The sequence below is a fragment of the Humulus lupulus genome, chromosome 6 (assembly GCF_963169125.1).
Source record: "Humulus lupulus chromosome 6, drHumLupu1.1, whole genome shotgun sequence".
Taxonomy (NCBI): domain Eukaryota; kingdom Viridiplantae; phylum Streptophyta; class Magnoliopsida; order Rosales; family Cannabaceae; genus Humulus; species Humulus lupulus.
The window spans coordinates 7375421-7388798 of NC_084798.1; the positions used below are offsets into that span (position 1 = coordinate 7375421).

At 36.1% G+C, this 13378-nt stretch overlaps 2 pseudogenes; one reads left to right on the plus strand and one right to left on the minus strand.

Moving 5' to 3' along the window:
- Nucleotides 1–2896: 2896 nt before the first annotated feature.
- LOC133784605 (cysteine-rich receptor-like protein kinase 44) lies at nucleotides 2897–9036 on the plus strand (annotated as a pseudogene).
- Nucleotides 9037–10023: 987 nt separating this feature from the next.
- LOC133784606 (class V chitinase-like) lies at nucleotides 10024–13378 on the minus strand (annotated as a pseudogene).

A 13378-nucleotide genomic window follows, 5' to 3' on the forward strand; every position in this document is an offset into this window, starting at 1 on the left:
TCCCACAATTCTAGGGGATTTACAATAATAAATAAGGATTACATCTCATATTTATAACACTTGTAGATATTCAAGGTGGTTATCGCGTATCTCTAAGGCTTTAGCTTTCCAGGTTTCCCGTCGTCTATCGAGCTAGAAACATCTCCCGAGGCCGCATGGCTTTCGAGATCGTACGTGCGTCGAGCTCGGGACCCCTGATCCCGAAGTCGTCCCTGAAGATGAGTGTGTTCCTGGAGCTACCTTTCGAGATCATGAATACTTCGAGGTTACTATACTCGAGGTCGTCTATATCTTGCAAGCTCGGGATACAATCCTGGAACTTGTTTCCAACCTTATGAGTCCACTCATTCGCGAATCCAACTTTCGAGGTCATATTTAACATAGCTCGAAATCTGGGTGTAACATCTTGCCCCCTCAAAAGTATTTGTTCGAATCCTAAGAGAAGGAAACTTTTGAACTACTTTCTTTGAGAACTGTACCGTCACACTTTTGAAAATGGACACGCGTCAGCTGGGTATTGCTCATTTTTGGTACTTGAGTACCTTGGAAACATGCCCACGATCATCTGTCTGCCACCTTTTCGGCGCCATCTTGTCATTGATTCCCATCCATCCGATCTAGCAAGGATTTCATTCAACGCCCCGGATTAATCCCCCTTTTTCCATCTATATATACGAGACCCCATTCTTCATCTTTATTTTTACCTTCGTTTACCAAGAGCAAGAAAAGAAGAAAAAAGAAACCAGAGACCTCTTCATAAAAAGTTTCCATTCTGAGCATGTTTTCTCGGCCAAAGAAACAAAGAAACCCTGGTCTGTTCGAGTCAGTGAGTTCTTATATGCAACCTCTTCTTCAATCAACGATCTCTCTGTAATTGCCATCATTGTGTAAGTATGCAATCTTTGTTTTCCATTTTGTCAGTTTTTATTCAAACTGTTCTTGCTGTGTATGTGTATATACTAGTTTACATCCTTAGCATAATACGATAGGAGGTTTTGATCTGATAGGCTCTTATGCATTTTAGACTTCCGTACTGGATTTACATCACTGGCTTATACCCAGTTTTCATATTTGAGTGAGTTTCCAATTTTCTGGGTTTTGAAAATTTTTAGGCGACGTTTCTTGTACACTAAGTTTTCAGGTAAAAACCCTTGTCTTTGATAAATGCACGAAACCCAAGAATGCCTTTCCTGGTTAACCGCCACTCTTCTTTCCCTTGAATTTTGGGATTTTCAAAAATCATCCACGCTCTTTTTCTCTTCCGTGGAACACACGCTCTGACTCTTCAATAAGGGTTTTAATATTTAGTTTGTCTTGCTCCTAAAACCCCGAGCTCGGAACTCTTGCATGCATGGCCCTCACCATTTTTTCTTTCTCACTAGATGTCACAGAATCTGGAAAAACGGTGGGGGTCGTTGTTGGCAATCCCTTACGAGCCAAAATCTCCAAGCCCAGAATCGCTGTTCGCCTGTAATCAACGTCGGATAAGAGAATACGAGCTCTCGCGCGAGCAAGAGGACATTCGAGCTCACTACCGCCGCCAGATTGACGAGGTCATAGAGGGGAAGAGGAGAGTTCTTCGGGAGACCCTCTATCCGAAATCCAATTCAGGACCTATGCCAATTCCCCTCGACCCTGCGCTAAAAGTCACTGTCGCATACCTTCCAGGGGAGCTCAAATTTTCACTAATGACGGAACCTTCCTCCTCGCAGTCGGGGAGAGAGATGTTTGAGGCCGAGCACTACTGGAGCTCAGTTACTACAACTAGTCAGATAACTGACATCCTGGCATTCCACGGCCTTAGCCTGTCAGGCTCCTTGAAGTGTCGACCTCCGGCCAACCATGAACGAAGCTGCTTCGCCCCTGGGGTCCGCGACGCCAGTGTGAAATACGCGGCCTAGAGCCAGGAACATATGAGGGCAGGAGCTCTGTTGCCCTTGAAGTCTTTTTTCAAAGACTTTACTGATTTCGTTTGGTTGGCCCCGTTCCAACTCAACACTAATTCGTACAGGGTGCTGTCTGCCCTGAGGTCCTTGTACCACAAACTTATAATCATGGCTGGCGTGATCATCCAAATCTTCGTTATGGGAATCAACAACAAGTTGCTCCACAGTCTACACCTGCGAGACCACCTGGTATCACTTTTCAACAGCGTTCTCAACAGAATTTTATACCTAGACCATCGCAACCACCGCAAGTTGCGCCACCACCAAGTGTCAAACCCTACACTAAGGATTTAATCAATGCAATTGCTACCAATATGCTTCAGTTTCATAAAACTACCCAAGCGTCCATCAAAAGTTTAGAGAATCAGGTGGGACAATTAGCAGCATCATATAACAGGTTGGAAGCTCATCTTTCTAATAAATTGCCTTCACAACCTGAGAGGAATCCCAAGGAGAATGTAAGTGCACTAACACTACAAAGTGGTAGACAATATGAACCATCCACACAACCTTCATTGCCAGCTCCAGTGCAAAAGGAAGTAGTAGACAACTCCATCCATGATGAACCATCAATGTAGAAAAAGTCACATAAATTGACTATGCCAACCTATGTTCCTCGTCCGCCTTTTCCAAGGAGATTGAAAAAGTTTAAGAAAGAGGAAGCTGGCAAGGAAATTCTTGGGAGTTTTTGCAAAGTTGAGGTAAACATTCCATTACTTGATGCTATTAAACAAGTGCCACGTTATGCTAAATTTTTGAAGGAGTTGTGCATGAATAAGAAGAAATTGAAGGGTGATGAAAATATAAGTGTGGGGGAGAACGTCTCTCCTGTTCTCCAAAAGAAGCTATCACCAAAATACAAGGATCCTGAAACTTTTACAATTCCTTGTATGATTGGGAATAAAAGGATTGAGTAGTGTATGATAGATTTGAGAGCATCGATTAATGTCATGTCATATTCATCATATGCTTCTTTAAATCTTGGGCCACTAAAGAAGACAGGAGTTATTGTTCAGCTGGCCAATCACACTAATGCTTATCCTTTAGGAATAGTTGAAGATGTGCTGGTAAAGGTTGATGGACTTGTCTTTCCAGCAGATTTCTATATACTTGAAATGGGGGAAGAATTAATACCCAATCCGACACCAGTTTTATTTGGGAGGCAATTCTTGATGACAACAAATACAAAGCTGGATGTTAGAGCAATAACGCTGATAATGGAATTTGATGGTGAAGTTATCAAATTCAATGTGTCTGATTCTCCTGGTAAGATCAAAGGGAAAGAGACTTCATTGAAATACCCAACATAAAAATCTTGAGAGCAGCATTCAGTCGAGCTAACGACGTTAAACAAAGCGTACTTGAGAGAGTTTTCTTTTCCTTATCTTTCGTTTTATTTTTCATTGAGGACAATGTATTCTTTAAGTGTGGGGGAAGGGAATAATTTCATTTTGTTTGTTGTTGGGTTTATTTTTTCTGTTTTCATTTTTTAGTCTATTTTTTTTATTTGTTTGTGTGTTTTCTTGTGTCGGCCTTGTTGAAAGCATTGGTCGATGATGAAACTTTGAATTGTGCTTATAGTGATGTTAGAGAATGAGGAATTTTGTATGATTTGTGTACTTGACTCCTATGTGAATTGTTATTTTGATTTATCTTACTTTTCACTCTATGCACGATTGAATTCACCACTTAAATGTATTGGAAAAAAGATTTATGCTTGTTGAAAAAAAAATTATTTGAAGTCCCAACCACTCTAGAAATCATTGATCAATTGTTTGAGGTGAAATCATAAGTACATGTGATTAGGAAGATGATTAAGGCAGTTATTTGGATCGTTTGAGACGTTCAAGCCAACCTATTATATGATAATCTCTAGTTTCCCATGATTGAGCCATTACGACTGTTTCTTTTCTTCTATGAACCGAAATTTTTGACCATATACCTCATTGAAAAAAATATTTCTTTTTGTAACCCATTGCACCATGGTCATGTATATGATTTTTGGTTTTGTGGGATGATTTGGAAAAAAAAGGGAAATACTTATGGGTTATTTGTTTGTTTGTAATTTGTGTATGATCTCTATTTCTCTACTTGAAATATTATTAAAAAAACAAATGAAAAAAAATGATGATGATTTGCATTGAAAAAAAATGCATACATGTAAATTTTGCAAAAGTATAAGTGTAGGGGAAATAGTGAGATCATTATGGAAAGAAAAGTAAGAAAAAAATAGGTATTTCTTGAATTGTTGGTACTTCTTTATTGGGTGTTAACCCACATGTTCCCCGGATATGTTGTGTCATTGATCTCAACCATACACATTCTCTAATTGCCTCCTGAATTGCAAGTATTTTAGCATGATTTGAAGAAGTAGCTGCTAGAGTTTGCTTTGTTGAATGCCAAGATATTGCAGTGTCACCGCATGTGAACAAATAACCTGTTTGAGATCTAGCTTTATGTGGATCAGATAATTATCCTGCGTCTGCGTAACCAACTAGTTGTGAACCACATTTATTTGAATAGAATAACCCTTTATCAATATATAGTACCCTGAAGATAGCGTAGTATATGCTAAATCCCTTTCCAATGTCTATACGTTGGAGCGGAGATATATCTTGCTAACAAATTTACAGAAAATGCTATATCAGGTCTTGTGCAGTTAGCAAGATACATTAAAACTCCTATTGCACTTCAGGACCAAGGAGCTCTTCATGTTCTTCTCTGGGTCGGAAGGGATCATTTTTCACATGAAGTGATTTAACCACCATTGGACTACTTAATGGGTGTGATTTTGCCATATAAAATCGTTTCAAATTTTTTTCGACATATGTTGATTGATGAATAAAAAATTCCACCCATTCAATGCTCTGTTTGTAAACCAAGACAAAATTTTGTTTTTCCAAGATCTTTTGTAATGACCCAAATTCCCTAATGTGGCTTAATGCTTGGATTAGGGGGCCAGGAAGGCCATAATTGATATAATATGCAATTATGTGATTATATGCATGATTATGTGAGTTATATTACTATATGATGATAAATGCATGCATGTGGGTCCACTTTTCATTAGAAGGGTATTTTGGTAATTTGGCCCGTTGAGGGCATATTTGTATATTTATATGCATGTTGGTGATGATGGATGAGACCACATTATTATGTGGATATGTTCGAGCCATTCGGCATGAAACGATCTTATGATGTAATTTAGCGGTTTTGTCATAACGGGGTCATTATAGGGATATTGGATAATGAGAATGATTATTTGCTGATATATTGAGAGTTAGTGAGATTAGGAGAACATTTTGGGAATTTTGACTATTTTAACCCTAGGGGTGTTTTTGGGATCTCGAGCATTAAGATTTACTTGAGGTTACTTAAGCTTGAAGTAACCTGTCAGAAGGAAATTACGTTCAAACACTTTTTCTCTTCCTCCCGTTATCCTTTTTACTGTTTGTCGCATTTTCAAAGGAAACTTGAGTTTTAGGACATGGATTCAAGCGAGGATCGAGTTATAACAATTCTAGGGAAGATTAGAAGCTTATTAACCAAAGGATTTAGTGAGAAACGGCCGAGTTTGAGGAAATTTAAGCTTTAAGTTTTTAGTTTTCGAGTTTCTAAGCTTTGAATTGGATTTTTTGTGTTGATGAGTTTTTGAAGTGTTTGAGCCTCGAGTTTTGATAGTTTTGGGTCATTGGGATGTTTGGGAACTTTAATTTTGGGATTTGGATATGTTTCAGTAGATTTTTGGACTGATTTAAAAGAGAAAAAATGAAGGTTTTGGTTGAGTTCCAAGTGGGGTCGCAGCCCTATTCTTGGGCATCGCGGCCCGAGCTTAGTACTTCCTAGAAATTTCATGATCTTCCTATGCATGCAGGTTCTGATTTTTTCTTTGTTTGTGGCTTCCTAGGATTGGATCTTTAAATTAATGCTCTTTAAATTAATACATGCAGAATCTGAGTTTTTCTCTGTATTTCTTGTTTAATTTTAGAGGGAAGAAGCAATATATTTTGTTGCTTCAGTCGTTGTTTAGCATGGTAGTACATCTTGCTATACCCTGCTGTTTCGTCAAGTTTTGGAGTTATTACAAATTTAATTTAAACTTTATATGCTTACAGGTGGAAACTAGCTTAAGTCTTATGTTCTTAATAATAAAAGGACATTTTTTTTTACAATGTGTAGGTATATTGAGATGATTTCTTTAGAGCAATTCTTGACAACATTTGTAGTTGAGGCCTTTAGAATGGAATAATGTATTTCACTAATTTTTGTATACATTTCTTGTTTTGTATTTAGTGATAAAGGAATCTGAATTTGACATAAATTATGTTGTAATATGATTTCTTAAGCCTAGACTAGTAGACTAAATATTGTAATTCCATTTTGAGTAATTAATAAAAATCTATTTATGCTACCTTATTTGGCTTCAACTTTCATATTTGTTTTCCTAGTTTTGTGTAAGTAAAAAAAGATTATGTTTCTCTAAGCTAATATAACACATGTGTTATACTAAAGTGTAGTATAACACAAATTTATAAGTATTGAAATGTGTTATATAATCGACTATAAATAACATAATTAAACACTTATCTATTTATTAAAATTACACAGAAAGTGTGTTATCATTGACAGTACAATAACACATCTGTATAACACTGATAAAGTGTTATGTAAAGTACCCTGACCTACGATAACATAGTCGGTCTTAACACATCAGAAAGTGTTATCATATGTTTTGATAACACATTTTCGGTGTTATTAAAAGCATTTTTTCTTGTAGTGTGGTCATCTACCAGAATTTCATAAATTTATAAAATACCATGAATTCCTATGAATGGTCATTTACCGGAATTCATCCACTCATTTTTCAAAATATCTGTCTAGAACTACAAGTGACTTGATCCTTCATAAAGAATGTATGTAGGCAGCTCAGTCAGTCAAAATTACTGAGTAATTAATATAATCATAATTGGAATCAAAAGTTTTCTTTAAATAAAAAAGGGTAGTAATTAAGAGATTATTCTTGTGATCTTGGATAGGTCGAACTCAAATTAATAAACTCTTATGCTATAAAATTGGCATAAGTGAAATTGTGTTTGGCTATAATTTTAATGTATTAAATTTGAAATTTTTGTCTAACAGACAACAAACAAAGTAATTTTCCTTAATCCAACAAGAATGTCAACAAAAGAGAGAAGAAATTAAATATAGCCATTACATATGATTCTTATCATATGATTATATTTATTATCTTCACAGCTCAAGAAGGTGGAAGCAAGAAAAACCACAAGGCAAGAATGTTGTTAACCATTTTGTAACCAACAGCTACAATTATTTTGCTCGTAGCTGCCCTGCTGTATTACTTACTGCGTAGAAAACTCAATCTAAAAGGTATATGTTCAAGTTATATAAGATAAACCTAATGTTTATAGCTATAAAATGTAGATATTTCAGGTTTTTCTCATATATTTTTTATTTTCTTTTGCATATGGGAATGACATACAGCTAAAGTACCAAACTCTACAGAAACATTTCCAGTGGGTTCTGGAGATTTTAATAGAAATTATCCTAATCTGAAGGTCTTTAGCCTTGAAAATTTAGAGGCTGCAACAAATGGATTTTCAATAACAAATAAGCTCGGTGAAGGTGAATATGGTCCTGTTTACAAGGTGAACTTTCATTGGCCTTGAAACAAAAAAAAAATATTGTTATTATATTCTAGCCAATGTATGTATGAAGAAGCTCAGGATTCAGGTTGTTTCGAAAGACGTGTGATAAATATGAGTGTCTATTCTTTAGGGTGTGTGTTATCAAATGCACAAGAAATAGCTGTGAAAAAATTGTCAACTGCTTCAACGCAAGGATATGAGGAGTTTAAGAATGAAGTTGAACTTACAGCGAAAATTCAGCACGTTAATCTTGTTTGGGTTTTGGGGTTCTGAATTGAACATGAAGAACAAATGCTGATCTACGAGTACATAAGAAACAAAAGCTTGGACTTGTACCTCTTTGGTAGGCTATGGTTTCTTGCTTTCAGATATAATAATTTGTCTAATTTGAGTCGAAACCAATCAATGATTAGTGGTTAAACATGGCCAGAAAGCTGTACTTTTTTGCAAATATAGCTTCTTGTGTCACGCTTTTCAAAATACAATGAACTGAACATGATTTAAACATACGTTTGTGTAAAAGAATTGATTAATTATTACTAATTAATCTCTAAACTTATATATAGATCCTTTGAGAAGGTTTCTTTTGGATTGGAGAAAACGTATAGACATCATCGAAGGGGTTACTCAATGGCTTCTTTATCTCCAAGAATACTCAAGATTGACAATTATACATCGAGACTTGAAATCTTGCGACGTATTGCTTGATGATGAGATGAAACCTAAGATATCAGATTTTGGTATGGCTAGAATTTTCACAAAAGATGTACTAGAAGCAAACACAAGCCGGATTGCTGGAACATAGTAAGTAGTATATGCTGCCTCTAGCTACCTTAAACTTTCATGCTAGTTAAATGTCTAATACAATTGAGTTGTACCATGAAATGCAGTGGTTACATTCCACCTGAATATGCCAAGAAAGGTTTATATTCCACAAAATCAGATGTTTATAGCTTTGGAGTTCTCGTTCTACAGATAATAACTGGCAAGAGATTTGCTTATTACTATGGTTCAAATGAAAATATGTACTTTCTAGAATATGTAAGTTACATATAGTCAAGCTTTTTGCTTTTTCTTTGTCTAAGATTAATGACATTATGAAACAATGCCAGGCTTATGAACTGTGGAAAGAAGGAAAAGGCATGGAGTTTATGGACCCTTCACTTGATGACACACATTTACCTTGCAAGTTAACAAAATGCATGCAAATAGCTCTCTTATGTGTTCAGGAGAAGGCAAATGACAGGCCATTCATGTTAGAAGTTTCCTCAATGATAAGGTATGAAAACGCTGCAATGGCAGTTCCCAAAAAGCCTGCTTCTTTAAGCAGAAATGAAGATCGTCATGGAAGTAATGCTACATCACATCCGGATAATTCTTCTTCAGTCAATGATGCAACAATCTCCGAGCTGGTAGCCCGGTAATAGCCTCAGATAGGCTTTTGTTTTGTGCTTTTTTTTTCTCTTACAGAAATAGTTACAAAACTTGTCATTTACATCTAAGAGCGTGAACAGTTACCAAATCTTTAATTTAATATTTTAAATCCTCTGAATTTTTTCGGATTGCTTGTTGATCATACATATAGCTATTTTGCCATGTACTTATCAATTTAGCTTCACTAAAAACATTCTATTTTATCAAGTCTCATTTACTGGAGATGTCAAACTGAAACTTGCTATGTCACGGTGTACTACCACTTATGGCTTGAAAAAGCAGAACACTGATTATCTAGCAAAACATGACATTATTTTTAAGATTAGATAAGAAGAGTAATTATGAATAAGACCAGTACTTAATCTATGACTGTCTGGAAAAAAAAAAGAGACTAAATAGGTAATATAGTTTCAACGCTAACATGAGATAACTCACACAACTTAGCGCATTCGTACAAATGAAGAACGTTCATTAAAATAAAATGTATATCTTTGGCTCCACATTATTTTAAAATATAAGTTGGAAGACCGAGTCTAACGACGCTCTACTTTGTTGATTTTCTTGATTAGAGAGTTCTTTCGTTTCATGTCCTTAAAACTCCCTCTTACTTCTCTAAATATTCTCCGTTCAGATTTGTCAAAAGCTTTCTGTTGTGTTACTTTTCAATAGTGACACAATGATAATTGTGTACCATAGACAATAAATACATTTTCATTATCCCACCAAATCAATATTTTAAGAACTAGACTACTGAAAGTCTATTTACATTTGTGTATATGCCTTACGAGAACTTGCTCCCTCAACGGGGTTCTAACAGATAAATCGTTGCATCATCAATGGAATAGAGTTCTCCTCTCGCCCTGCATATACAGCACTCTTTATTCAACTCGCCACTTTTGTTAATGGAGAATGCAGGTTTCTTAGGACTAATGAGGGCTGCAGCTTCGTTCTTGAGCATCGATGAAACCTCCAACATGGATAGTAGAGCTACCTGCATGCATCTTTCTATTTTGCAGGTTGAAGAAGAGTCATCTAGTGTTTGATCAATGATCTGTGCTCCTTGACCTTCTTTCCAAAGTTCATATGCCTGAAATAGTGTAGATTAAATCCATTTACACATTTTCAGGGGAAACTCCTTGAATAAACATACAAGTAAAAACAAACTTACACATTCCAAAAGGTTTAGATTTTCATTCAGGCCATATGCACTAGTATTTCTCTTGCCACTTATGATTTGGATAAGCAGAAAACCAAAGCTATAAACATCGTATTTCATTGAATATATGCCTTTCCTTATGTACTCAGGGGGCACATAGCCACTGGATATTGCATAGGTGTAAGAGCAATGGTTGGTCAGAATTAAGAATTAGCACAAACACACAATGCATGTTATAAATTACTCACACTTGGTTACTTACTATGTTCCAACAATCCGACCAGTAATTGCTTCAAATTCATCTTTTCTGAACATTCTGGCCAAACCAAAGTCTGAAATCTTCGGGTTCATTTGATTATCCAATAAAATGTTGCTAGCTTTTACATCCCGATGTATAATAGGAAAATTTGAGTACTCTTGGAGATATAGAAGACCTTGTGTAATTCCTTCAATAATGCAGACACGTTTCTTCCAATCTAAAAGTTGCCTTTTGGTTGGATCTGCATTAGTCATTAGTTCTATGGTCACTGGTTTATTAATTAATTAGCATGAGCCTAACAAAAGTAGTTTTCAAAAAGATTTTAATGACTGGAGAAGAAAGACTAAGAAACATCAAGAGAAATTGGACCAATTTAGGCTAGTTTTGACACATTCATACCAAAGAGGTAGTGATCCAAGCTTTTGTTCGGCATGTGTTCATAGATAAGCATATTCTCTTCCCTTTCTGTGCAATATCCTAGCACTCTAACAAGGTTTACATGTTGCAGGTTTGCAGTCAGCTTAACTTCATTCTCAAACTGTTCAAAACCTTGATTTGATGTTTTCGAAAGTCTCTTAACTGCAATTTCTTCTCCTCTCCCCAAAGTACCCTATCAAAACCAATGAACTCAATAGAAAAATTAGCAGTCTCCAAATCGTGTGAACCAAATGTACTATGATTAAGATAAAAAGGCAGTTATCTTTCTCTACAAAATGGTTGACAAGTTGAAAATTACAACCCAATCTTTATGCACTTGCAGCTTAAATGGTTTCCATGTGCTTTCAATTTGTTATCTAATATAGTAAAATGTTAAAGCAACAACTACAGGCTCTTGGAGCATGACATGTATTACCTTGTACACAGGTCCAAATCCTCCCTCTCCAAGCGTATTTTGAGTGGAGAAGTTATTTGTAGCAGCCTTGACAGTTGAGTAACTAAATACTTGCAGATTAGAGGCAACGCTGTCACGAAGTTCAGTAGCTGATCTGATTTTTAGTTTATAAAGTGATCTTTCAATAAAATTAGTAATCCCTACAACCAAACAAGCTAAATTCATTTAGATAAAAGTAGCAGTAAACTTTTATAATCACGCACAGCTAGATAAATAAACATTACTTGTTGAATTGAGTGCTCTTGTTTGTAATAAACACAATATGGTGGCCAGCAAAAGAATAATCATAGCAGTGGTAACCAGAACAATGATCAATAGTCGCTGCCTCATTCGTTGCCGATCTCCATTTCCCTCTTGATCTATCAAAGTAGTTGATTCTATGAATTATAATATACCACAAGTTCTTCAACAACTATTCAAAATAATGCAAATAAACCCTTCAAGTCATTAAGTAAATGAGGAATTCCCGTGATGTTTTTACAACAACACATGAATAACTACGGCGCTCTTCAGTTGGAAATTTCAAGCTAAAAGGTAAATAACCAATCCTGTTTCAAAATCTGCAAGAGGTAAATACTGACAAAACCATTCTTACCAAATGGCATACAAAAGGTAAAAATGAGATTTCAGCTACCTGCTTTAGAGAGAATCCAATTATTGTCGTCTCCTATTTGGAACATAAAAAAGCCCAGAAGATTCATCTTCTTTATATACGAAACTTTAGCCTTGATAACCTCGACATCATCAAAGCTAATCAAGTTTTGCCTTAGTTTGCAAAAGCTGACAACATAAGTATCATTGTACACAGACTCTACACCGTACCCATTACTTCTTATGTACTACTTTAAGTAGCTATAGGACATAGACCCGTCCAAGGTGATTCCTGGACCTGTTGATCGAGCCCCAATTGGATGGTCGTTTGGGTTCGCAAGGGTCCAAGCGTAGCCAAGGTATGACAATCCCATGACCAGTTTACTAGCAGGAAATCCTCTGTTCAACCACTTGTGAATTCCACTATTAGTGTTAATAACTTGGTTCGATGGATCATATAAAGCGGCATGAGGGTAAGAGAAATTCGATGTGGTTGGCATATAGTAGTTGAACGACTTAAGATGGACCCAATCCAAGTTCTTCTTCATCGCGTCAATCGGGTAGCTCACTGAGTTCAAACTCGGCATGATATGACTCACCATGACCAAAAGCAACTTCGACTGGTTCTTGTTTCTTGACTCAGAATCTATGGCAGCTCGCCACTCTCCCAGGAGGATTCTCAAAATTGTCATCTCCGAGCTCGAGCTTGGTTGCACACTACAAAGGTCTAGCCCATCAAACCCATTAAGCCTAGCTGTTCTTATTGAAGATTCAATAAAGGATTTTCTAAGGGAAGACTTTATTAGAGTTGAGAGAAAGTTTGAATTTTGTTCTTCACCGACCCAGATGGACAAAACGGTTTTCACGGATGGGTTTTTAAGCTTGACAAGATTTGTGAAAGTATAGAACTTTTCTGATCTAAAGGAGTTAATATGGAGCTGGTATGAGGAAAAATTTACAGAAACAAAACCAAAGACTAAGTGAGTGAAAAGAGCAGAGTTGATATCTGAAACAGGGAGCTCTGATTGAGAATCATAATAACCGACTTTTAACCAAGATTTTGAGGTAGAACATTGATTTATAAACGAGAAAAAGAAAAGGAGAGTAGCAAGTTTGGAAGCCATTGGAGAATGATGTAGGAATCTGGAGGTATGGTAAGATCTTTCGATATGTTAGAATCATGCATTAATCACCATTTTCAACTATGATTGGGATTTTGTGGGAAAAGAGTATCTGGTTTCCTATAAAGAAGGAGGATAGTTTACTTTTCAATTTCGTGGAAAAAAATATTTATTTTACTATTCAATCAGATTTCTAATAAGAACACGGAATTGTATAAACATGTTGACTTCAGAAGAGACTTTGAGGCAGCCATGAAAGGACTGGTCTCTTTTCTGCTTTCATCATAGAAATTTCTTGCGTATGACATATCTA